This window comes from Panthera pardus, unplaced genomic scaffold (genome assembly GCF_024362965.1).
Source record: "Panthera pardus isolate Hobbes unplaced genomic scaffold, ASM2436296v1 HiC_scaffold_16, whole genome shotgun sequence".
Classification (NCBI taxonomy): domain Eukaryota; kingdom Metazoa; phylum Chordata; class Mammalia; order Carnivora; family Felidae; genus Panthera; species Panthera pardus.
The window spans coordinates 126,927,168-126,950,154 of record NW_026526721.1 but is presented as its reverse complement, the minus strand read 5'-3'; the positions used below and the strand labels follow the sequence as shown (position 1 = coordinate 126,950,154).

Genomic DNA, 22,987 nt, shown 5'->3' with positions numbered 1-22,987 from the left:
ATGCAACTAGGCCAGGCCACCAAAGCCATTGAGGAAACAGCCGTGGATGGGTCCTTGTTAAGAGCCGGTGACAGGAAAGCTTGGGTTTTTCCATCCGAGCTTTGTGTTTGTTAGCAGAGTGGTATCTCTGGGTCTCAGCATTGTTCCCCATTAAGTGATGGTTTAACACAAGGCTCAGTCTTGCTGTGAAGACTGTATGATAATCTGCCTGTGCGGAGCTCAGCAAAGAAAGACCTTGGCACATTGCAAGGGTTCAGAAATGGATGCTGATGTTACCAAAATTTTTGCTATTAAATAAGCCCAAGGATAATTTTCTGCTGGTTCCTTTGAGATGTGAGGACTGTGTGAAGAATGTGGGAAATGTACAGAGATCCAATAAATATTAGGAAGGCTTAGATGGCATGATCTGAGTCCTGGGTACGTGAAACATTTTAAAGTAGAGTCGCTGAAGACAATGGAAGCCACCCATCTAGTCATAAATGGATGTGAGTTTGCCCAGTTTGCCACTGCAAGATTAAATCCTTTTTTAAAATTATTATTTTTTTAAATTTTCTGTGACTTTAAATTTCATTAAGAATTGTCATACAGAAAATGTGACTTCTTCTGGTGGAAAGTTTTATGAATTTTAGTCCATGCACAGATTTGTGTAACCACCCTAAAAATCAGAATACAGAGAACTGCCTTATGGTGTTGCTTTATGGTCACTGCCTCCTCCCACCCCACCCCCTGCTATCAGTGATTCTGCATCCCGTTGTGTCATCTTTCTACATGGAGTGATATGGGAAACCTTTGATACTGGCTTCTTTCACTTAGCATAATGCCTGTGAGATTCACGTAAGCTGTTGCTTATGTCACTGGTTTGTTGCTTTTTGTTGCTGAGTAGTATTCCATCCTGTGGATGCACCATAGTTTATCCATTCACCTGTTGAAAAACACTTGGATCATTTCCAGTTTGGGGTAATCATGAATAGAGTTGCTGTAAACATTCATGGGCAGGTTTTTGTGTAGACATACATTTTCATTGCTCTAGGTCAGATACCTGAGAGGCATTGCTGGGCCACATAGAAACTATGTGTTCAACTGCCAGATTGATCTTCAGTGCCTGTTCCATTTTGCAATACCACAGCAATTTTTCTGCGTCTTTTGCAGCACTTGGTATGATCAGTATTTGTTATTTTAGCCATTCTATTAGATGTGTCTTGATATCTCATGGTGGTTTCTAGTTGTGTTTCTCTAGTGAATAATGATGTTGAGTATCTTTCATGTGCTTATTTGCCATTTGTTTATCCTCCTTGGTGAAGTGTCTATTCACAATGTTTGCCCTAGTTTTAATTAGGCTGTTTGTTTTCTTACTATTGGGTTTCAAGATTTCTCTACATATTTTAGATACAGGTCTTTTTGTTGAATATGTGAATATATTGTTTGCAGATATTTTCTTCCATTCTGTAACTTGTCTCTTCTTTCTTTTAATGGTGTCTTTCACAAAACATTTTCAATTTTGATGAAATCCAATTTATCCATTAATCTTTTTTATTGAAGTCTTTGTTTTCTTAGACAAGCTTTAGATTCATCATAGCAAGATTGAGGGGAAGGTACCAGGATTTTCCACATGACCCCTGCCCCTGCATATGCATGGCCTCTCCCATTTCAACACCCCCCGCCATGGTGATACACTGGTACAATCCATGAGCTACACGGCTGCTTCATAATCACCCAGAGTCCATGGTTCACATTAGGGTTCACTTGTGGTGTTATACCTACTATGAATTTGGACAAATGTATAATGGTATGTATCCAGGATCCACCATTATGGTATCATACAGAGTAGTTTCACTGCCTTAAAAATCCTCTGTACTTCACCAATGCATCCTTCCCTCTTCCTTAACCCCTGGCAACCACTCATATTTTTACTGTCTCCATAGTTTTGGCTTTTCAAGAGTGTTATACAGGTATATAACAGGATGTAGCTTTTTCACGTTGGCTTCTTTCACTTAATAATATGTATTAAGGTTTCCTTACGTCTTTTCATGGCTTGACAGCTCATTTCTTTTAAAAGCTGAATAATACTCCATTGTCTGGAGAATTTATTCATTTTTGTTCTCAGTGTGTCCAACTAATTACTTTTTCAATTGATCCAGGTTATGGATCATACTTTTGGTGGCATGTCCAGGAAAGTAATTCCATGCCTAACCCAAGATCACAAAGGTTTTCTCCTAATGTTAATCTTCTAAAAGTTTTACAGTTTTATGATCCAAATGCATGTCTGTGACCATTTTGAGTTAGCCTTTATTTAAAGTATGAGATTCAGATTCAGGTTTATTTTTATTAGTTTTGTCTCTGATGTCCACTTATACCAACAACAGAGAGCTGTGGTGATGGCTCTTTCACCTCCTCCAAGCCTTTACTTGAATATTACCTTCTCAGTGATCCCTACATTGACCACCCCACTCAGAGTGTGGGCCCCGCCCACCTTACAGTGTGGGCCCCGCCCCTCCAAATGTGGGCCCCGCCTTCCTCACAGTGTGGGCTGCCCTTAACAGCCCTCCCATCTCCACTACCTTGCATTATTTTTCTCCATAGCACTTATTGTCTGTGACATAGTGTGCAGCTTGCTTACTTACTGGGTACACCATCTCACTGGTATGCAGGCTGCATGAGGGCAAGGATATTTGAGTGCGTGCTGGGAGGGGGTTGCTTGTGAATGGATGTTTCCTGAGTGGTCGGTAAGTGTGGGGTGCCCGAAGAGGCTGGGGCCCGCCTAGGGCACATGGCTGCAGAGGGAGAAAGCACAGGCCTCCCTGTCTCACACATTCATCAGGCAGAACAGGTTTGTCAAAGTTAACACTCCACTCTGAGGTCTTGTCTTACCCACCCGCCCACCATATTGTTTGAGATAAATAAGAATTTAAGCAATTAAACCTTTTTCCCTCTCAGTCTTAACGTATTTGTTCCTTGAAACTTAAGCTTTATCCCTTATGCTCCTTGAAAGAAAGAAAGCACTCTAATGCCCTGGGAAAATTATCTTAAATTCTAATCAGCCCTCAATCCTGGGTGTGAGAAGCAACTCAGAGATGAGGTGGTTGGCAGAGCAGGGGGCAAGCAGGGAAAGCTGTTTAGGCAGCAAAGCCAGCTAGAATTGAGGTTTTCAACTGGCTAATAGTGCTTCATTTCCAGCGAAGAGGCTTAACTTATCAAGTGAGAGGCCCAGGGAATCCGAGAAGCAAACAGTGCAAAGATATGGAGATCCCAAAAGAAAGTGCAGATTAAATAAACTGGGATGCAGAGTTGAGTGGATTCCTGTCCCCCTGCAATGGAACCCTCCTCTTTATTCTGTCCCTACCCTGAGTTCCAACATCACTGTGCCCTGGGCTTCTCCAGTAACAGGTGGAGTGGATGCATGCCCTTGCATTTCCCTGGGGCCTGCTCTGGAATTTCTTTATCAGGTAGCTTGGGGGCAACAGTGTGGTTAGCTGAGTGGGGAGGGGGCCAGCTGGGCACTTGAAGCTAGCATTGGCACAGCAAACACACAGTCCTTAAAGTGAATGTTAATTTTGAGTGAGTGGGGGTTGGGCTCTAGAGGACCTTGATGGGAGGGCTGCCTCTGTGTCTGTTAGGACCTGGCTGGTGAGGGCTGGTGAGGGCTGGTGGGAAGCATTTACAGAAGGTGCTGGTCCTTTCCCTTTGTTGCTGCAGAGAAGCCAGCCCCCTAGATGCCACTCCACCCCCCGCCCTAAACTGGTCCCCTGCAGGTCCAGCAGGTCCTGGCAGACAGCCCTCTGTTCAGCTTGTCCTGCTCTTTGATGATCTCTGAACAGCTAAGGCTCCTGGCCTGTTTGGAATCTGGTCACATACCGTGTTTGTTCCCAGAAAAGCAAACCCACGTTGTCTCCAATTTCTCTCATTTCCACCACTGGATGGACCAAGCCGGCTAATTTTCCCTCTTCATAAATTTGTTTCAGTTCAGTGGGAGGAGCTGCTGATTGTGAGTCATCAGACCTGTGAGGGTGGGGGAACCCAAGTTGTAATGTTTCATAAATAATACTTTAATGAAGACACCCATTAACACTTGTAATAATTCACAGAAAAGAAGCCCAAGCAGATCCGGTTGAAATATCTTCTTTTGTCTTTTTTTTTTTTTTTTTTTTTTTTTTAAGTGTTACCAGCTTAAACAGAGGTCTTAATTACAGAACAGAACAGAAGCCAGCAGTGTCTGGGAATTTCCTCTTGCCAGTGTGTACCAGTCCTTGGCTACACCTTTCTCCCGTGGCTCCTCCCAGAAGACCTGCCCCAGGAGAGGCAGCCTCTCCCCCCTCACCTTCCCCTCCCTTCCCCTTCAGAGCATCCTTGCTATGAGCCAAAGCTGTGTGCAGGGCTTTGTAGCTGAAGAGTGCCTAGGTCTTTAAGTCTTTCTCAATGGGTGTGCATGTGCACACACGTGTGTTTAAAGAGGTGAAGTCAAAACAGGATTACAAAAATTGTGGCATGACTTAAATGTTTGCTTTCCACAAATAAATGCTTTTAACACAAAAATTGCAATACTCTATGTTATGCTCTAAGAAGATACTTGCAGGATTCATAAAATGTATTCATGTCCAGTGCCCAGAGGCAGGCTGCTTGGATAATGCGATACAGTTTTAAGTTGTATGGATTTCTCATTTCAGTCTGTGAGTATGTGTCACTGAGTGTGAATTTGAGCCCTTTTTTGAATGGGAATGAGGCCGGATGGTCTCCATACTTGTCTGTGACAACCCTGCTGGGCCTCTGAGTCTGGGAGGGCCTGTCCCTCATGCACTTGCTCATCCCAGGTTGGTTGCGTCCTCCATCTCAGGGGAGCATGGTCTGACTCCTCTTCTTGCTCTCTCTAGAGCAAGGTGGGTGGGTGCCACCACCCACTGAGAGCCAGGGTGGGTGCTCCACCAACAGAGACATAGGGAGTCAGATTCAGAGGACAGATTTAAATCTGGTGCCTGATTGAGCTGGGGGCTGCTGGAGCAATCAGTCTCCTTCCCTGGGTGTGGGGAATGTGTCATGCTGTAGAGGCCTCGCCCCACCACACCCTCTTCTGACACACGGGCCCCCAGCCTCTTCTAAGGCCAGGCACACAACAAAGGGACAGCTTTCTCTGGCTGTGTTGGCTGGCTCCCTTACCTTCCTGGGCAGGGAAGGGGGGAACATGATGGTGAGGGGCAGGGTTGACTGACCAACGTTCAAGGCACCAGGCAAGGCCCAGCCTAGCTCTCTGTTTCTTTTTTTTTTTTTAATTAAAAATGTTTTAACATTTATTTATTTTTGAGAGACACAGAGAGTCAGAGCACAAGCAAGGGAGGGGCAGAGAGAGGAGACACAGAATCTGAAGCAGGCTCCAGGCTCTGAGCTGTCAGCACAGAGCCTGACGCGGGGCTCAAACCCACAAACTGTGAGATCGTGACCTGAGCTGAAGTCGGACGCTTAACTGACTGGCCACCCAGGCGCCCTTCTCTGCTTCTTTACTCTGGGAGAGTCAACTGCAGATCTCGCAGTAGGAGGGGAGCTGAGCAAAGCTCTCTTTGCCTGTATTGTGGTCCTCGGAAGGAATCCTCTGAGCAGAATTGAAATAATGCCCAGGAGTGCTAGGGGTGGGGTGGGGTGAGGGTGGCCAAAGAATGTGGAGAGAAAACATTTCTGAATACTGACCCCTAGAAGAAACCCCTGCAGTTCCAGGCTTCATGGCCTGAGTGGGAAGGTGTGCCTTATCCCTTCGTGACATGCTAGAAAGCGTCGTCTGCCTTGGAAAAACCACAGAGAAGCACATCTGCCGAAGGGATGATCCCAAGGCCGGGGAAAGTTGGTGTTTTGGCTAAGGGGATAGTCTTCAGAGATACCATAGAATGATTTAGAGCTGCCTCTGGGCTGGAGGGCCTGTCCCATCTCTGCCTTTATCTTTTTTTCTTGATGGAGACCTTGCCTGTAGCAATGGTGTCCGTCCAAACCCCTCCCCACCAGGACTCTGCATTCACCTCCTGTCTCCAGACACATCTTCCTAAGTCCGGGTCAAACTGTGACAGCTCCCCACTGCTATGTGGCACGTTCTCAGGCAAGAAGCCAAGAGTGCACACAGGCACACGTATTGGCACACAGGCCCCAAACTCAGCTTGGTTAAGAGTGTACACTCTGGGGCTGGACCACTGGGTTTGAACTCTGTTGCTACCGCCGTATGATGTTGGATAGGTAACCTTACCTCCCTGTGCCTCAATTTCCTCAGCTGTAAAATGGGCATTATAGTAACTACTTCCTAGGGCGATTGTGAGAATGGAGTGAACCAGTGCTCAAGATGTACTTGGGACCCTGCTGGCTCTCAGGGAGCATTGAACACACATTCGCCGTGGCTGTTGTTTGCCAGCCCTCTCATGTAGCTTGTGGAACCTTCCCCCTTCAATTCAGCAGTTGCACTTTGAAGTGTCATCAACCTTTCAAGGCCCACTGGAACTTCTGCCTCGTCTATGAAGAGCTTTGGATTCCCTCTCCAGCTGTTAACTGGACAGACTTACTTGTCCCCACCTGTCTTCCCAGCACTTTGCCTGTTTGTTCCTTGTCCTCTCTGTCCCCCACCCCACAAGGGGCCGAGGCAGACTGTCCGCCCCTGAAGAACAGCAGCCCCATTCCTCTTCGTGGCCTGCTCCCTGCTGGTGGAGCTGCTCCTGCGTGGTGCCTGCACATCTCTGTCCTTCTTCCTTCTCCCTTTTTGACTCTTCTCCCAGCCACCAGCCAGCCTCCCTCTTTCTCTTGTCTTCCCTTCTCTCCATCTCTTCCTTTTTGATTCTCCTGGTTTCTCTGACCTCCTCCACTTCTGTCTTAATGAGAACTTTCACACATCATATTGATTTGGAGTTTTAAAAAGTCAGAATTGATTTTTCTGGGGAACTTTTCATGATCTTATTTTTAAATGTAGGAAGAAAGCTGTTTCCAGGGCTGTTGACTTTGTTCTATTGAGTTAGGAGTCGATGTTGGAAACTCTTTTCCGGAAACTCAGAGAGCCTAGGGACCTCTGATGCCACATCTAATGAGCTGTGGGTCAGGGCTTCCCTCCCCTCCACAGGCCCAAGTGTGGGGGCAGAGAGTCCTGGCAGGGGGAGGCCTCGCAAACTGGCCTGGGTTAGAGGACAAGGTTAAAGAGCATGTACAGAGAGTGAGCACACACAAGGCAGACTTACAAGGCCATAATGAGTAAGGGGCAGGCTAGGGGAGAACAGCAGTGGGAATTTGCTGGTGAGGCCACAGCTTCTGCTGTGAACCCATCAGAGATGGGTTCCATGGACTGTCTCCTCTATTCCCACATGTAGCACATACTGACCTGACACCTTTGCTGTGTGCCTGGCCCTGTGCTGAGGGCCTTGCCTATATCATCTCATTCAATCCTCCCAATAACCTCAGGATGCAGGTCATATTATTTACAGCTTGCTTTAGGGGTAAGATAACATTATAGCAATAAATTACAGTTGGCAAAGGGCAGTGGGCTAAAAAAACTATCTGTAAAGATGGAGTAGTAGAAAGATCTAAGAGAGCAGGATGAGGGGGAAGAAAGGCAACATCTTGCCTACTGGGATGGTTGTATGTGCACATGGGTCTGCACATGCAGGCTGCATTGAATCTTTTTGGGGAATGAGGCTGGATATATATAAATAAACTGAGAAAATAAATGGAATAGATGAGGATGTTGGATTAAGAGAAAATAAAGGCAGGGAAGTAAGATAATCTATAGCTGAAGGTCCTGATTCCCATGGTCGGGGGTGGATCTTCTGGATGGACTGGTTGGTTGTCACCAGGTCTGACCTGCTCTGCTTTCTTGGGTTGTGCAGCCATGAACTGTGACCACCCCTTCCCCACATGGGTTCAAAGCTCCATGGAAGGGGCCAGGAGAACAGCAGCCTCACCACATCTCATCTGACCCAGTCTCCCAGGCAGAGGCAGGGCAGAGGGGCCAAGGACATTCCTGGGTTGGTACAGCAGCCCCTCTAGGCACTGAAGCCTGGCAGGCCCTCTGGCAAATGCAGAACAGCCTTTTCCCCCTGGCTCAGTAAAGGCAGCATTGGGCAGGGCCAATTCGCAGGAAAGTTGAAAGGTGATCAGACCATCCTGAGATGACATGGAACCTGCTTGCCAAGTCTAACATTGTCTGGATTTTGTTGCAGAACAATTTTGCTTCCTTTTTCACCTGGCTGACTGCTCCTCATTTTCACATTTCAGTCTAGGGGTCACTGTCCCCACAGGTCACCCCCTCTCCTCCTCTGTGTGCCTATGAGCCTCTTAATGGCCAGGGTGTTTCTTCCACAAAGCCACATATACTTGCCTAAACAACCTTTTCTGTAAAATCGCAATCTACAATAACAGTGCTTATGCGGAAAGAAAGGTTAGGGCTTGCCATTTAACACCTGCAGAACTTTTAACCAAAGCCTTAAGAAAAACAGCAATCCCAATAAAAACAGTAGCCCAGATAAATCTGTTCCAGGGCTTGCACCCAGCCTCACAGCAGATGGAGCTTTGAGAACCCTGGGGCACCTCCTTTGACTTTGAAATGTAGGTCTTAGAGGGCATTCAGCCTAGTTGAGACCCAGTTTATCAACTGAAACTTTGTGGATGCTTTCGCCACAGGCAGAAATGTGTTTGTAGCTTCTTCATCTGCATTCCCACCTTCATAACTTGACAGAGTGGAAGAGTGGAGGTGCTTGAAGCGGCTAACAGTGGAGCTTACACTGAGGAAAGCACTGTGTAGACTTTCGGCTTGTGCTTCGTGTTGTCATGGCGCTGTCACAGTGAGTGCCCTGAGATGTGCAGGCGAATGCCTCAGAACACCCCCCAGCTCCTGGCCTGTTTTCTTTCAGGAAAGGTATGCTCTGAGGAGGGACAGGATGGCCTGCAGGAGCCATCCTGGGCAGAATGGACTCCTACATCCTGTATCTGTCTAATAGCATCTCTGAGGCCTCCACCATGGTGACTCCCCCTGAATCCTCTTCCCTCATTTTCAAGCTTCCTTCTCAGGAATGATAGCAGAGCCTAGAATGTTGGTGGCAAGCCTTTCTTCAGTGACCAGGACACCCGCTTGTCCCCTCCCATGTCCCCACCCTGTTTCTCCCCATCTTCTTAAGCACAGGGTGAGGGTTTCCCCCCACCGAGGTTTTGGTTTTTTGTTTTTTGTGGGTTTTTTTGCTCTTATGGGGTGAGATGCTCCCCACCAGGTTCATTTTCTGTAGCTCTTCCTGCTTATGTTTCTCCTGTTCCTTCCCAGCTGCTCTTCCCTCCCTCCTTAAATCACCATGGAAGGGAGGAGTTTTCCATTCTCCCAAGATGCCTCTGGCGCCCCTTGGGTTGTCCCTTTGTGCCAGGCACAAAGGCCGAGGCCTGACCCCAGTGAATGTGGGAAACCTTCAGGGCTCGGAAGAGAGCATCCGGCCTCCCCAGGCCAGGCTGGCGGGATAGCTCTACCTGCAGAGGAAGGAATGAAGGAGGCTTGCCCAGCATCCTCCCTGTCCTCTGTTTTCCTTCCTGCAGTGTCCAGGCCTCAGACAGTGTGATCCATATTGGAGGAGCCTGGCATCTCTGCCGCACCCACACATCTCCTGTGGCTCAATCAGCCCCTTCTGAGGAGCCAGGGCTGCTGGTGGAGTCTCAGAAGTCGGAGGTTCACGCTTTTCCCTCCTTCCGCCGTGGAACTCCCCCTGCCCCTTCCCAAGCCACTGAACTACCAGGTTCTGTCCATTCTGCTGCTGAAGATCTCTGGGGCCTTCCCTTTCTCTTCATTGCTCCTACCCTAGGGCAGGTGGGCCCTCTCTGGTCTTCCTGGCTCCTGTCCTGACCACTCTGTGCATCTGCCCCATGGCTGCCCCAAGGGTTTCCCCAAACTAACGCTGGCCCTGGCTGGCTGTGCCAAACTCTTCAGGTCTCCCCACTGCTTCCAGGATAAAGTCTGACACACTCCCCCTCCCCACCCCTTAGCACCAGGGCATTTAGTAATCTGGCCCCTGACTACATCTCCAGACCCATGTCCTGAGGCCCCACTTCATGCTTCTGGCCAGACAATGCTCAGGGGTTGCCAGAACCGAGTCTGGTCATCAATGCTGCTGACACACTCTTTCCTCCTTCTGGATCTCCCTTCTCTTTCTCCTCTACTGGTACAGCTCCAGGTCTGTTCGTGTGGCTCCTTTCCCTACTAAGCCCTCCCTGTCGTCCCCTGCAAAGGCATGTTAGCAGCTCTTGCTTCTGTGTCCCCAGTGCCTTGTGAGCATGAACTCAAGTGGCATTCATCGCACTGTACAGCAGAGTATCCTCTCTCCTGGTCCCTCACAGGACTTGGTGCTCCCTGAGGGCAGGCAGCCTCCAGGTTAGTTCTGCAGCTCCTCACCTGGCCCAGCGTAGGTATTACAAGGACTCATTCCATACGTGTTGAGTGAATGAGTGAATGAATGAGCGAACGTGAGAATGGTGTGAGAGCTAGACAATAATATGAGAGGTGGTAGACACTGCTGCCATCTGGCTTCAGAGGAGGAAAATAGAACCAGCTTTCTTGAGCTTCCTCCCCCTGAATGCTGTCTCTGTGCAGGGTGGAGCCAGGCAGGGGCCTTGGTCTTGGCATCTGGAAGCTAGACAAACACTCAGGATTTCTGGTCCCGTGGTATAGATTGTCAAAGCCCCTAGGGCAGCGAAGTCAAGAGATGTTAGAGGATTTTTCTTTAGGAAAAAGAAATATTGTCAACTTATATATTTAGAATGGTACAGTATCTTCTACCTTATGATTTGACTGACAGAAGAAGTGTATTTAAGCTATTTTTAACCTGGAATCTTAGGAGGAAGAAATCTAGCGATTAGATATTTGGAAGCTATTGTGTAATTTTAAAACTTTGGTACCAAAGGAGCATGTTGAGAGAAAGAAAGACAAAAACCCAGATTGATGTGTTTCAGTTTTCTCTGTAGCTCTAGACTTTTGTTCTGGAGAAATCCATTGTCTTCAGAAAGGGCATCCAAGGGTGTGTGTGTACGTGCACACACGTGTGTGTGTGCGTGTATAACTCACTCCCTTCTCCATAAATAGCTTCAGATTATGTTCTTTACCTAAAAAAGCATTTTAGAAAGGGCCTCCTTCACTCTATTGACAGCAGCAATGAGCATTTGTACAGGGCTTGGCAGGCTGTACCTTCTCATTTATTTTTTTTAACAATCTTGTGGGGAAGCCATTATGTGATCGTTATTATTCACATCTTGTGGAAGGAAAAGAATGAAAAGAAGAGTGGCTGGGTGACCAGCCCAAGACCATATCTAGTCAGGGCATGGTTGTACACAGTGTTTGAATCCAGAGCCTCCCACCCTAAATCGTATGTTTTTTCCCCATTACTCTGATACAAAAGTTATGTGGGCTCTCCATACATGGCATTGCTGGGACCATAACTTGTAGGGTTATTTTGGTTTCCAGTTGCTGCATGACAAGTCACAATTTTACTCCTCTGAGTGAGTTCATTCTTTCAATAGCAACAATTTTTATTACTCTCATAGATTCTCTGGATAGGGAATTTGGACAGGGCACGACAGGGGTGGGGTGCCTCTGCTCCATTGTGGCTGGGGCCTCAGCTAGCAGATGGAATCATCTGGAGGCTTCTTCACTCACATGTGTGGCCCCTGGGCTAGGATGACTAGAAGGCAGAACTCAGCTAAGAGTTCTAGAACTGGACTGGAACCCTTACAGGTGTCCTCTGTATGTGGTTTGAGCTTCCTTATAGCACAGTGGTCTCAGAGCAATTGCATTTTTGTCACGGTGATTCAAGGCTCTGAGGGAGAATGTTTGAGGAAAGGAGGGGGAAGCTATGTGCCTTTTATGACAGTCTCAGGAGCCACACATCATCACTGCTGCCATACCCTAATGGTCAAAGAAGTCACAAACCCCCTCGAATTCAAGAAAAGGGCGCATAGCCTGCCACCCCCCAATGGGAGGGGTATCAAGAATTTGCTGCCATGTTTTTAAAACTACACCAGACAATTTCTCTTCTGACTAGATTGATCTGGCTTCACTGCTGTTTGGAAGAAATCAAATGAACAGCATAACCTCTAGAGAGACTTACTAGCAGTGGACTCTGATGATATCTCAGATTTCTCTCTCCACATGAGAAGACAGGCCTTCCACATTGTCCCATGTAGTTCTCCCTGGCAGTACCAGGTCAGAGAAAAAGTGGTCCTTGCCACCCTCTGCTGGGAATGAATACTCAGTGCATGTCAGGTAGATTACCGGGTGCCATGCTAGGCCCGGGGCTTAAGAATTGTATGTTTTGGGGGTCTCTGGCTGTTGCTCCTAAGCTATAACACTGCATCACCTTGGAGGGAGGGTACTTCATCTGGCATAATCCTTGGGAGTGAAGGGACTGAGAACCTTTCTGAAAGAGAGAGACCACAGAGACAACTTCCTGGAAATGCAAAGTGCTGTATCTGTGAGCTTCAAGGGTTCCCTTTCTTCAAGGCTGGATCAGGGAGATGAGCAAGGACAAGCAGGGGATCAGACCTTGCAGGGTCATCCTTGTTGCACCAAGCCATTGCTGACACATTAAGATCTCCTGGGACACACGTTGACCAATTTCTTCATTTTTGGTAGTCAAAGGTGACCCCAAATAAACCTTCTCATGTGTGTGCCAACTTATATGGTAGTGTTCTCAACTACACTCCAGACACAACAGATTCTATCGTTAGATTTTCACAGGCTGTTGTGCTTGTAGTGGTCAGCATAAGCTAAGTCATGTTGCAGTAACAAGCACTCCCTCAACAACACATGCTTATTTCCCCCCTCACCAAGTGTTTATCATGAGTTGGCAGGGGTTCTGTTCCATGCCATTGAAAGTCATCTGTCAGAGGTAAAGGGAAATCTGCTGGGTCTTGCATTGATGATTAAGTGTCCTGGCTTAGAAGTCACATACCTCACTTATATTTATAGAAGTCTGGCCAGACTAGACTCATGGCCTCACTCCCACCTCAAATGGTCTAGGAAGCATAATCCCACCATGTCCCTGGAACACAACTGGAAAAAATGACAAATTTCACTGACTGCTATGTGATTACCATAATGCTCTCCTTAAATCAGTATCTTTGCCCTCTTTTTAGAATGTCCTTTTCCTTGGGGCACCTGGGTGGCTCAGTCAGTTAAGTGTCTGACTTCAGCTTGGGTCATGATCTCACAGCTTGTGAGTTCGAGCCCCACGTCGGGCTCTGTGCTGACAGCTCAGAGCCTGGAGCCTTCTTCAGATTCTGTGTCTCCCTCTCTCTGCCCCTACCCTGCTTGTGCTCTCTGTCTCTCATAAATGAATAAATGTTAAAAGATTTTTTTAAAATAGAATGTCTTTTTCCTCTTCTCCACATTTTCATTCATGCATGCAACTGTCTACCCATCCACCCACCTAATATTTAGTGAGCACCTGTCCTGTCCAGGTATGGCTTCAGGTGCCAAGAATGTGGAGATGAAGTCATTCCCTCAGGGAACTTCATCTCTTCATCTCCCTGAGAAGTCCCTGACCTTTCTGGAATTGTTCAACTATCTAGCTTTTTCATGCCATAGCTAGACTCCCCTTAAAGACAGCCAGTATTAATGGAGCCTTAATCCCTGATATATCATTGATGGTTAGGCATAGCAACTATTACTTAGTTGTTATTGAGCCCTTACTTTAAGCCACAGACTTTGCTGAGAGTTCAATTTAACCCTCACCATAATTTTGAGTGGTTGGCTGTATTATGCCCGTTCACAAATGAGTAAATTTACCCTCACAGGGGTTAAGGCACTTGTACAAGATCACATAGCTACTAAGTGGTAGCATTGAGGTTTAAATTTGGCCTGAGTCCATGTCCTTACTCTTCAATGGCCGCATGACACTTACCTTTAATGCTCACGCAATTGTTTCTCTGTATCAGAGACCTGAAAACAAGGAACCAAGATTGCAGGTGGGGAAGGTGCACTTAGAAGGCAGAGATCATTTCCAGTGATTTCAGATTATTCGATTCCTTTCTGATGAACGAATGAAGCAGGGAGAAAGGGAGGGAGTGAAAGAAGAAAGGAAGGGAAGAAGGCAAGAGGGAAGAAAGGAGCAAGGAGGAGGGAGAGAGAGAGAGGAAGGAGCTGGTTTTCTGAACACAGAGGGGAAACCTTGCCAGCGAGGTGGAGCGGCGGTGTGGCTGCCTGAGAAGACAGGCTCGAGCTCTGATCCTGAGGAAGAATGTGTAAATCGCGGCAATGGTCTTCTAACCCGACCGAGGGCAAAGTCTCCGAGTAGAAGAGCTCTGTGCCTCAGCGCGTCTCATTACCGCCAAAGAGGTTCTTCAGTCTACCACGTCTGAACTGACTACAATTAAATACACAGATGTATTCCTCCTCACTCGGCTGCTGAAAAGGAAATATTTTTGAAAACTATGACAACTCAGTATCACAGCTCAGAGAAACTGGAGGAAAGGAAGAAAGGGCTACAAAGGAAGCATTAAACAGAATTTTTAAAGGTCATCCTCTGATTTTGTGTATTACTTTCCAAAGTGGTATTTTGAGATTAAAAAAAAAAAACCCGTGAGTGTAACAATTATGGCTAGCCTCCGCCCTGTACAGTTAGATAATGGTTTCCACTGGGGATCAACAATGGTGAGGCCTGTAAGCGTCGGCCTTTTCTGCAGCCCGGCCCTGTGTGCCAGGCCCAATTTGTTTTCCACGATTGCTCAGTCTTTATCAAAAGAACAATCTGCAATCCCGTGCTGTTCTTATCTGGTGCTGGAGCCTTAGACTGTGTCTTATACATCAATATAAGGTTTGGGTTAACCTAGATTCTTCTAATGCAGCTTCTTGACGTTTTAATAAAAAGCCACCCCCCCTCACCCCCCCCCCCACCCCCGCCTTAGTGTCCTTTAGTCTCCAACCTTGAGAGTCAGATTGCTTTGTTCTGTGTTCACTCCTTCATCAGGGAGTGTATGTACATATTCCTGTATGTGTGTGTGCATGTGTGTGTGTCCCTGGATATGTGTGCATGCTCATAGACGTGTGTGTGCTGCATGTGTATGTGTGTCCCTGCATGTGTATGCATGCGTGTGTGTGTGGGTGGGTGTGTGTGGGTGGGTGTGTGTGGGTGGGTGTGTGTGCATGTGTGCGTGTGTGACCATGCATCTACTAGTGACTACTGTGTTGGCAACTTTCATCCTGGAGATAATGTGTAAGTGCCTAATTGCATTTGCTATTTAGCAATTAACTACTTGCAGGTGCAACTAGTTGTAAGCACAGTTCTGCATGTGTGACTAATTGCAGGTGTAAAATATTCACCTCTTAAGTTCCCTTCATGGCTCAGTGGGGCTTGATGCTAATTCTCCCTCACCATCTGGGTTCAGCCTCATCCTCTGGCCACAGCATCTCCTCAGGAGAGGGAGCCATGGGGAAGGTGGGAAAAGTGTTTTAGGGCAGGAAGGGACAAGGAGATGAAGGGGCGCAAGGCGGAGTTCTTTGGAGACTTTGCAGAAACTCAGAAGCTTAGCCGGTGAGTTTCCTCCCCACCTTGCTGCCCATGCAAAGCAGGGGATTAGCTGGGCTCTTGGGCTGCAGAACCCCCACATCAGGGGCCTGGCATCTCCTCACGTGAAGCCCTCTGTGAAGGGCTTTGCTTGTCTGAAGGTCTTCCCTCTCCTAGGACCCTTTGCCCAGGCAGTGGTGTGAATCTTCATAGAGTTGGCTGATGGAAGTTTGGACAAGTATTCGGGAAGCTTGGATCCCTCTGCAGCATTGCCACTACACTGTGTGAAAGCTGCACTCTTGGGTCTCAGCAGTTGATCTGCAAAGTGGGGGTGACACTGTCCCCTGCGTTCCTGGTGGGCCCCCAGGGTGTTCTGAGGGTTTGGTGGATGTAACCTCAGTCCTGGACTTGCCTGGTGAAGAATATATTCTGTGTCTGCAAAGGAGCAGATGACTCTTAGTGGTGGCCATAGGGAGTTCCTTGAGTTCATGATAAAAATCTCTAAAAGGTGTCAAGGGGATGAAGAAGTAGGAGTTCTGGCCCTGAGCTTCACTCACGGTACCTCTCTCTCACCACAAGTTGCAAATGAAGGCCTGAGAACAAGCCCTTTTCAGGGCAAGGACCCATCCTCCCAGTGGCCCCCAGCTATGAGCTCCCTGCAGCTGGGCAGTCTTCCCCTCCCTCTGAGGCATACCCACCCTGTGGACAGTGACCCTGACAGCAGCCTGCAGACAGCCCCTCTCCACAGTTTGAGAGATGGATGAGCAGAGCTTCCAGGAAAGGAGAATGGGAGAAACCAGGATCCAAAGGAAGAGGGAAGGCCAGGAAGAAGCTGGACAATGTCAGATGGCAAGCAGGCAACCAAATGGAATATCAAGCTGTCTGAGAAGCTTCTCTGGAAGGTCTAGGGAAGAAGCTACTTCCAGGCACCAGACAGGGAATGGCCCTGTCCTGGAACTCCTGAGGGCTCGGAGCTTCCAGCCAAGGGTCTACACAGAGCCACTCTTGCCACATTGGACTAGGTCTCACTGCAGCTCTAGACATGCATTTCCTGGGGTGAGGGGGCAGGGGAGTGGTTGGGAGAAAGCCTCCAGAGGCAACAGCTTGGTGTACTGCCAGGTGGGGGGTGTTACAAGAGGCCTACTGATGAGGGTGTGAGCATGGGGCCTGAGGCCAAGGGAGAGGTGAGGCGCAGAGGGAAAACAGTCATGTCATACGCTCCATTGTGGTCAGGGTTAGGGAGCTTAGGTGGCCTAAGTGGAGCTCCGTGGAAGGGTGCGGAGCTTAGTAAGGACTTCATGGAGTTTGTGACTCCCAGAGTTTACTCCAAGGGAGTGCTGGACCACTGGAAACCACCACTCTGGCATCATGTGTTCAACTGAGTCCCTTTTATCGTATAGCTGAACTTGGCTTTCCGGTCCTGACACTTGGGTTCCTACTCTGGTCAGCTTTCAGTAGAGTACCTTACAAAACTTACCGTGACCCTGGGACCCCTGGCCTGCCTCTTGGTGGGGTTCCTTGGAGTGCAATTAACCCCTTTAGTTGGCTTTCTGTTGGGATTGAGTTGAGCTGGCCCTTTATGCCTTATTTCTTTTTTTATGTAAAAAAAATTTTTTTTAACGTTTATTTATTTTTGAGACAGAGAGAGACAGAGCATGAACGGGGGAGGGTCAGAGAGAGAGGGAGACACAGAATCTGAAACAGGCTCCATGCTCTGAGCAGTCAGCACAGAGCCCGACGCGGGGTTCGAACTCATGGACCGCGAGATCATGACCTGAGCCGAAGTTGGATGCTCAACCGACTGAGCCACCCAGGCGCCTCTATGCCTTATTTCTTCAGAGATTTGAGAACTCCTTAAAAACAGGAACGAGGACTTTTCTATACCTACTTCACCACTTGCTACTTGTGCCTCAGATTTCTCATCTATGAAATGGGATAATAATAGAACTTATTTGATAGGGTTGTAGAGAGGATTAAATGAGATGAGTAACATGTTCATCATGTTAGCTACGATGGCGCAAACCCTCACTAAATATTAGTACTCAAGTTATTTATGTTATTGTTGTTGTTCTTAGTTTCCTTTTACTGAGGCTCCTTTCTTCCCAGAATTCCTGCCCCCCACTGCTGGACGGCTTAGGGTCAGTGTTGTCTGTTGGCTTTGGATGCCAGCACCCCATAATTCTGAGACCAGTGTGGTTTGAACCTGAATTATTGGCTTATTCGTGACAGCAGATGGCTTTGGGGACTGCTGGGAAGCCTCTGGTCAGGAGTCACACACAGTTCCAGCCAAGCAGAAAATGTGTTTGCCCCAGATAATGGCCATCAGACACAGATTTCACTAGCAACAACTCAGGGATCAGACTCAAATAAGGAAGTCTGCCTTTTGGCCATTGCTTTAGATTATAAATTCAGGCTTAACATAACGGGTCAGGATGTGGTAATTCAAATGCCAACTCCTCAGCTTCATCCCACAATCATGGGGAGTGACTGTTTTCTAGATAATTAAAGAATGTGAGTGCTGTGAAAATCCCTCATGATTACTCCATGAAACCATCTTTTTCATTTGAGAAAAGTGGTAACAGTGTTTAGAGAATTTAGCCGGAGTTCATCCTATTCGGGGTGCTTTATCTCTTAGCTGGTTCCTTTAAAGTCGTTCCTGTCAAGTGCAATGCAGCTTAAAAGAGGCTTTCTTAATTGCCAATCCTCACAAATAAGCATATGCATCGATATGTGTGTGTATGGCATTATGCATGCCAGCCAACATGCAGCTTATTCTGAAAGTTTGCCTCAGGGACTGGCTGAGGTTCCACATCAGCCAGACCACTTGGAAACACCCAAGTGAGGTCATGGTCCAACTTACTTATCTGGAAAATGGAAGCCTGAGACAGAGAGCTCAGCTTTTCCAGTTCATATTAGACCAGAGTCCAGCCCATGGGCTCCAGGCTTCTGGACCAAAAACGATATGAAAAATACCAGGTTACTAATACAAGCTTTCCATTAAGTATATTAAAGCATACACATGCGCGTGCGCGCACACACACACACACAGCCCAAACAAGAACATGAAAGCTTCCCTCAATTGTCGGTGCATCATTTCTTTTTTAAAAAATGTTTATTTATTAATTTTTGAGAAAGAGCACACAAGGAGGGGAGGGGGCAGAGAGAGGGGGAGACACAGAATCTGAAGCAAGTTCCAGGCTCCAAGCTGTCAGTGCAGAGCCTGATGCGGGATTTGAACTTACAAACCATGAGATCATGACCTGAGCTAAAGTCAGACTCTTAATTGACTGAGCCACCCAGGTACATCATTTCTTAAAGGGAGGTTAGTTTAACACCAAAACAAGGACAAAGCAGAGGATCCCTTTGTCTTCAACTCAATGCGTGTCATCACAATTCTAGAACAGCCTCATTACATGTTTCCAAAATAAAAAGAGAAAAAAAAATACAATCTCAGAACTTACACATTTAAGAATTTCATCTTTATGAAATCTTTGAAAATTTAATCTTTGTGAAAATCTCGCCACATTACATTTATTCCCTGTGTGCATACAGCTTTGTCACTTCTAGCAGGTCTAAGTGAAGGAATAGCTGTTCTAACCTGATCTTAAGATGAACGACATTTTCTTTCTTACTGTATACACCTCATCCAAACACTCACCTGGAGGGAACTTTAACCATGAAATATTGGGCACTCGCTGTTCTTCAAACATTAGTCTATCATGACTCAATGTTTTGAAAACAACAATATCAGTAGTAATAATTGCTAACATTAAGCGTGTAGTATGTATAGGCACCATCCTCCTAAGTGCATTATGTGCATTAACTCATTGATTGATTACATACTGAATTATGTCCCCACAAAATTCACATGTGGAAGCTCTGACCTTCCATGTGACTGTGTTTGGAGATGGGGTCTTTAAGAAATGTGATTAAGGTTAGGAAATCTTAAGAATGGGGACCTGATCTGATAGGATTGATGTCCTTATTAGAAGAGGAAGGGAAACGAGCTCACTCTCCATGCATGTGCAGAGAAAAGGCTGTGTGAGGACACAGTGAGAAAGTACCATCTGCAAGCTCAGGAGTGAGCTCGCACCTGCTGGCACCTTGGTCCTAGACTTCAGCCTCGAGAACCGTGAGAAAATAAGTATCTGTTGTTTCGACTCCCAGTTTGTGGTGTTTTATTAGGGGAGCCCGAGCAGATTTGGAGTAGGTACTTCCGTCAGCTCCATTTTGTCTCTAGCATCAGGGCCCAAGTAGCAGGTGAATGTTTGATTTAAGGAGGACCTTGAATCCCGGAACTGTGACTAGCATGTCTGAGGCTGGACAGGAATTATGGAGCTTGGCCTTATTCCAGAGCCTGAGCTGGTAGCCACGCGGGAGCTGTCCTCCCCTGAGATCTGAGCGGCTGGGGGTTGGGGAGGCAGTCCTCGCTCTTCACTCTAATAAGCCTGTAGCCCTGTGTCTCCACCCAGCGGGGCTGTTGTGGTAGAAAGAGAATGCATCCAAAGTGGTGGGCTCAGAGCTGGGCACCAAATGGGCGAGACCTCAAGAGATGCTAATGGGATGTGATGAGCAAATAAATGAATAGTATGCTGGCCTCCCTATGTCTTCAGCTTAATGTGTGTGACCATAGTCATAGAACAGCCTAATGATATATTTTTTTCAAAGAGGAGCAGTTAGCCTAATGAAATGAGTAAACATGAGCAGAACGAATCACTGTCAGGTTCTATAAATTGTGTCTTGAAGTGCTAACTGCCCTAATAAGAGCAACCACAGTAAATGAATGCACCATTACCCTGAAAATAGGACTATCAATACCAGAAGATGCCTGCCCCCTCACCCTCCTGCTTATTGCTAATGGATGCTAGCTGGATGGGCTATGACAGACACACGGTACAAGCATTCAGGTAGCCATATCCACGTGGTTTTCACTTGTATTACTTACAGGGATTTGTGTGTACAGTAATCCCTCCCCAAACACAGATTCTCTTTTTATGAAATTCTGGTATCCTTGGATTTATTTCTGTATACTTTGACAATTTCTGTTCCAGGATACTCAGGTTTTGAGTCACTGCTGCTGGAGATAATTTAGAAATAGAGGAACTGGTGGGTGGTAGGAGAAGAGAGAGTGAGTGGAAGGCGGAGCGGTACCAGACGCTTCACAACACAGTCTTGGAGGGGGGCGTGTGATGCCTTCCTGGTCTGAGTCTGCTCCGGGAAGGGGACTGAGATGTGCGTGACTTGGGATCTGGGTTCCGGGCCAGGAGCTGAGGAACTCTGGCTGTCTCTCCTGCCACGCTAGTGAGCAGGCTGAGGAATTGGATACCCCCGGGGCTCTTCTGAGCTGATCACATAAAGACTCCTGAAAATGTTTCAAACTTCCCAATTAGTGTATGTCTGTAGCATCAGGGCCCAAGTAGCAGGTGATATAAGTAAGAAGGGCTTTGAATGTTTGATTGGAAGGTAAAATAAGGCAAAACAACAACAACAACAAAACGAATTAGCGTGTGCGTTTACTGCGCGAGAGCAGGAGAATTACAGATGCCTTTTCAAAACTGTGGAGGGGGAGCCTGTGTGGTTCAGTCAGTTGAGTGTCCAACTCTTGGTTTTGGCTCAGGTCATGATCCCAGGATTGTGGGATCAAGCCCTGAGTGGGGCTTCTTGATGAGCATGGAGCCTGCTTGAGATTCTCTCCGTCTCCCCCCCTGCCTCTCTCCCCTGCTTGTGCTCTCGCTGTCTTTATCTTTTATTTTATTTATAAAATAAAATAAAATAAAATAAAAACTGTGGAGAGGGAGTTTCTGAAAATGTTTTAGTAAGTAGGGGCCTAGTAAATGAGAATTACTAACATGGAAATCCTAATTATTACTTTAACTTATGCAACATGTATTGATCTCCTTTTTGTGTGACATTTATATTTTTAGAAAAGTGACTTTGTTTTTATTAAGGTGACACATTTTTATTGACATTCCAGAAAAGAAAAGAAGAAAAAAGTATAGCGAGTAAAGTAAAACATGACTTAAAAAAATCCAGAAACTACCATTGTTAAATTTAGGTCAACACCATTTTATATATATGTCTGTATAATCTGTCTTCACTGTGACTGGAAAGAGAGATGGAGAGTTAGAGCTAATTTTAGGAAACTATGGTAATGCTAAATCTTGAAAACAGTAATTTAATTTTCTTTAAATGTAACTAAGAGGGGGTGCCTGGGTGGCTCTGTCGGTTAGGCATCCGACTTCGGCTCAGGTCATGATCTCACGGTTGGTGGGTTCGAGCCCCATGTTGGGCTCTGTGCTGACAGCTCGGAGCCTGGAGCCTGCTTCGGCTTCTGTGTCTCCCTCTCACTCTGACCCTACCCCAACTCATGCTCTGTTTCTGTCTGTCTCAAAAATAAATAAACATAAGAAAATTTTAAAAAATGTAACAGAAGAGAAAGAAATGAATACAAAACGGAGGAAATCTCTCCATTTTGTGTTTCTTCAGCCCAAAATATATTATTTCTTGAAAGGTTCTCTTAAGATTAAGAAAGAATATTATAAAAACGATGAAACTAGAATTATTGTTCTAAATTTCCTATTTCAGTTTTAAGTAGCTGACAGTTAACCCCTTTCTATGAAAGATAAAGAAATTGGTGTACTTCTATTTCTTCTCTCTCTTCCCCTTCCTCCCCTCCTAGTTTTTGTTAATTTTTTAAAATTACTCTTTCATGATAAGGTTTATAACAACTTCAGAATGTTTTCATTTTCTTTCTATATTTAAGAGACTGTCATGACTCCCAGTTGCCCCATCACAGCTTCTCCATGCTGAACTCATTATTTGGATTTATCTCTTGGTTGATTGAATTTCATTATCAAGTAATTGTTCCCTGTGGAAGGACTCTTCGTTACCTGAGGTTCTACATCCATGAGGACACCTGCCTGCGAATGTCACTATAGACAAGTCTGGGGCTTGCCTATGCTTCCCCTTAGAGTGACTGCTCGCTCCATCTGCTGCTTGAATACTTTTTTACCTTTGAATTTAGGAACTCCACCAGGTTGTGCTGATTATTCCTTCATTTTCAGAAAAATTTTTTCCTATTAGCTCTCTGAGCAGAGTAGGCACTTTTTTTTTTTTTTTTTTTTGGCTGGGACCTCTAGTTTAGGAATACTAGTTTTCCTCCATAGATTATTTTGAGCCTTTTCTTTGCTAATCATCTGTGTTTTATGTATTTACATGATCTTAAACTGGATCAACTCTGTAGCCACTTGTGCTTTATTAATTTTATGATGTTGTTATCTTGATCTGTAGCTTGTTTCTTTAACTCTGCCATCTCCCTTTCTAATTTTATTCTATTGTTTTATCGTCTGGTTTTGAGCTTTTGTATTATTGAATTCGTCTGAGAATGAATCCTTGTGGATACGCTTATTTCTTGGACTATATTTTCTTCCTTACTGAGCTCTTTTTCCCTTTCTTTTCATGTTATGTTTCTGTATTTCTTTCTTATTTTTCGGACAGTTGTTAGTGAG

At 46.2% G+C, this 22,987-nt stretch overlaps 1 protein-coding gene across 3 annotated transcripts in view; it reads left to right on the top strand.

Annotated features, from left to right (window-relative positions):
* EPHB1 (EPH receptor B1) overlaps positions 1-22,987 on the top strand; it is a 431,060-nt gene that overhangs the window by 176,694 nt on the left and 231,379 nt on the right. The window lies entirely within an intron of this gene.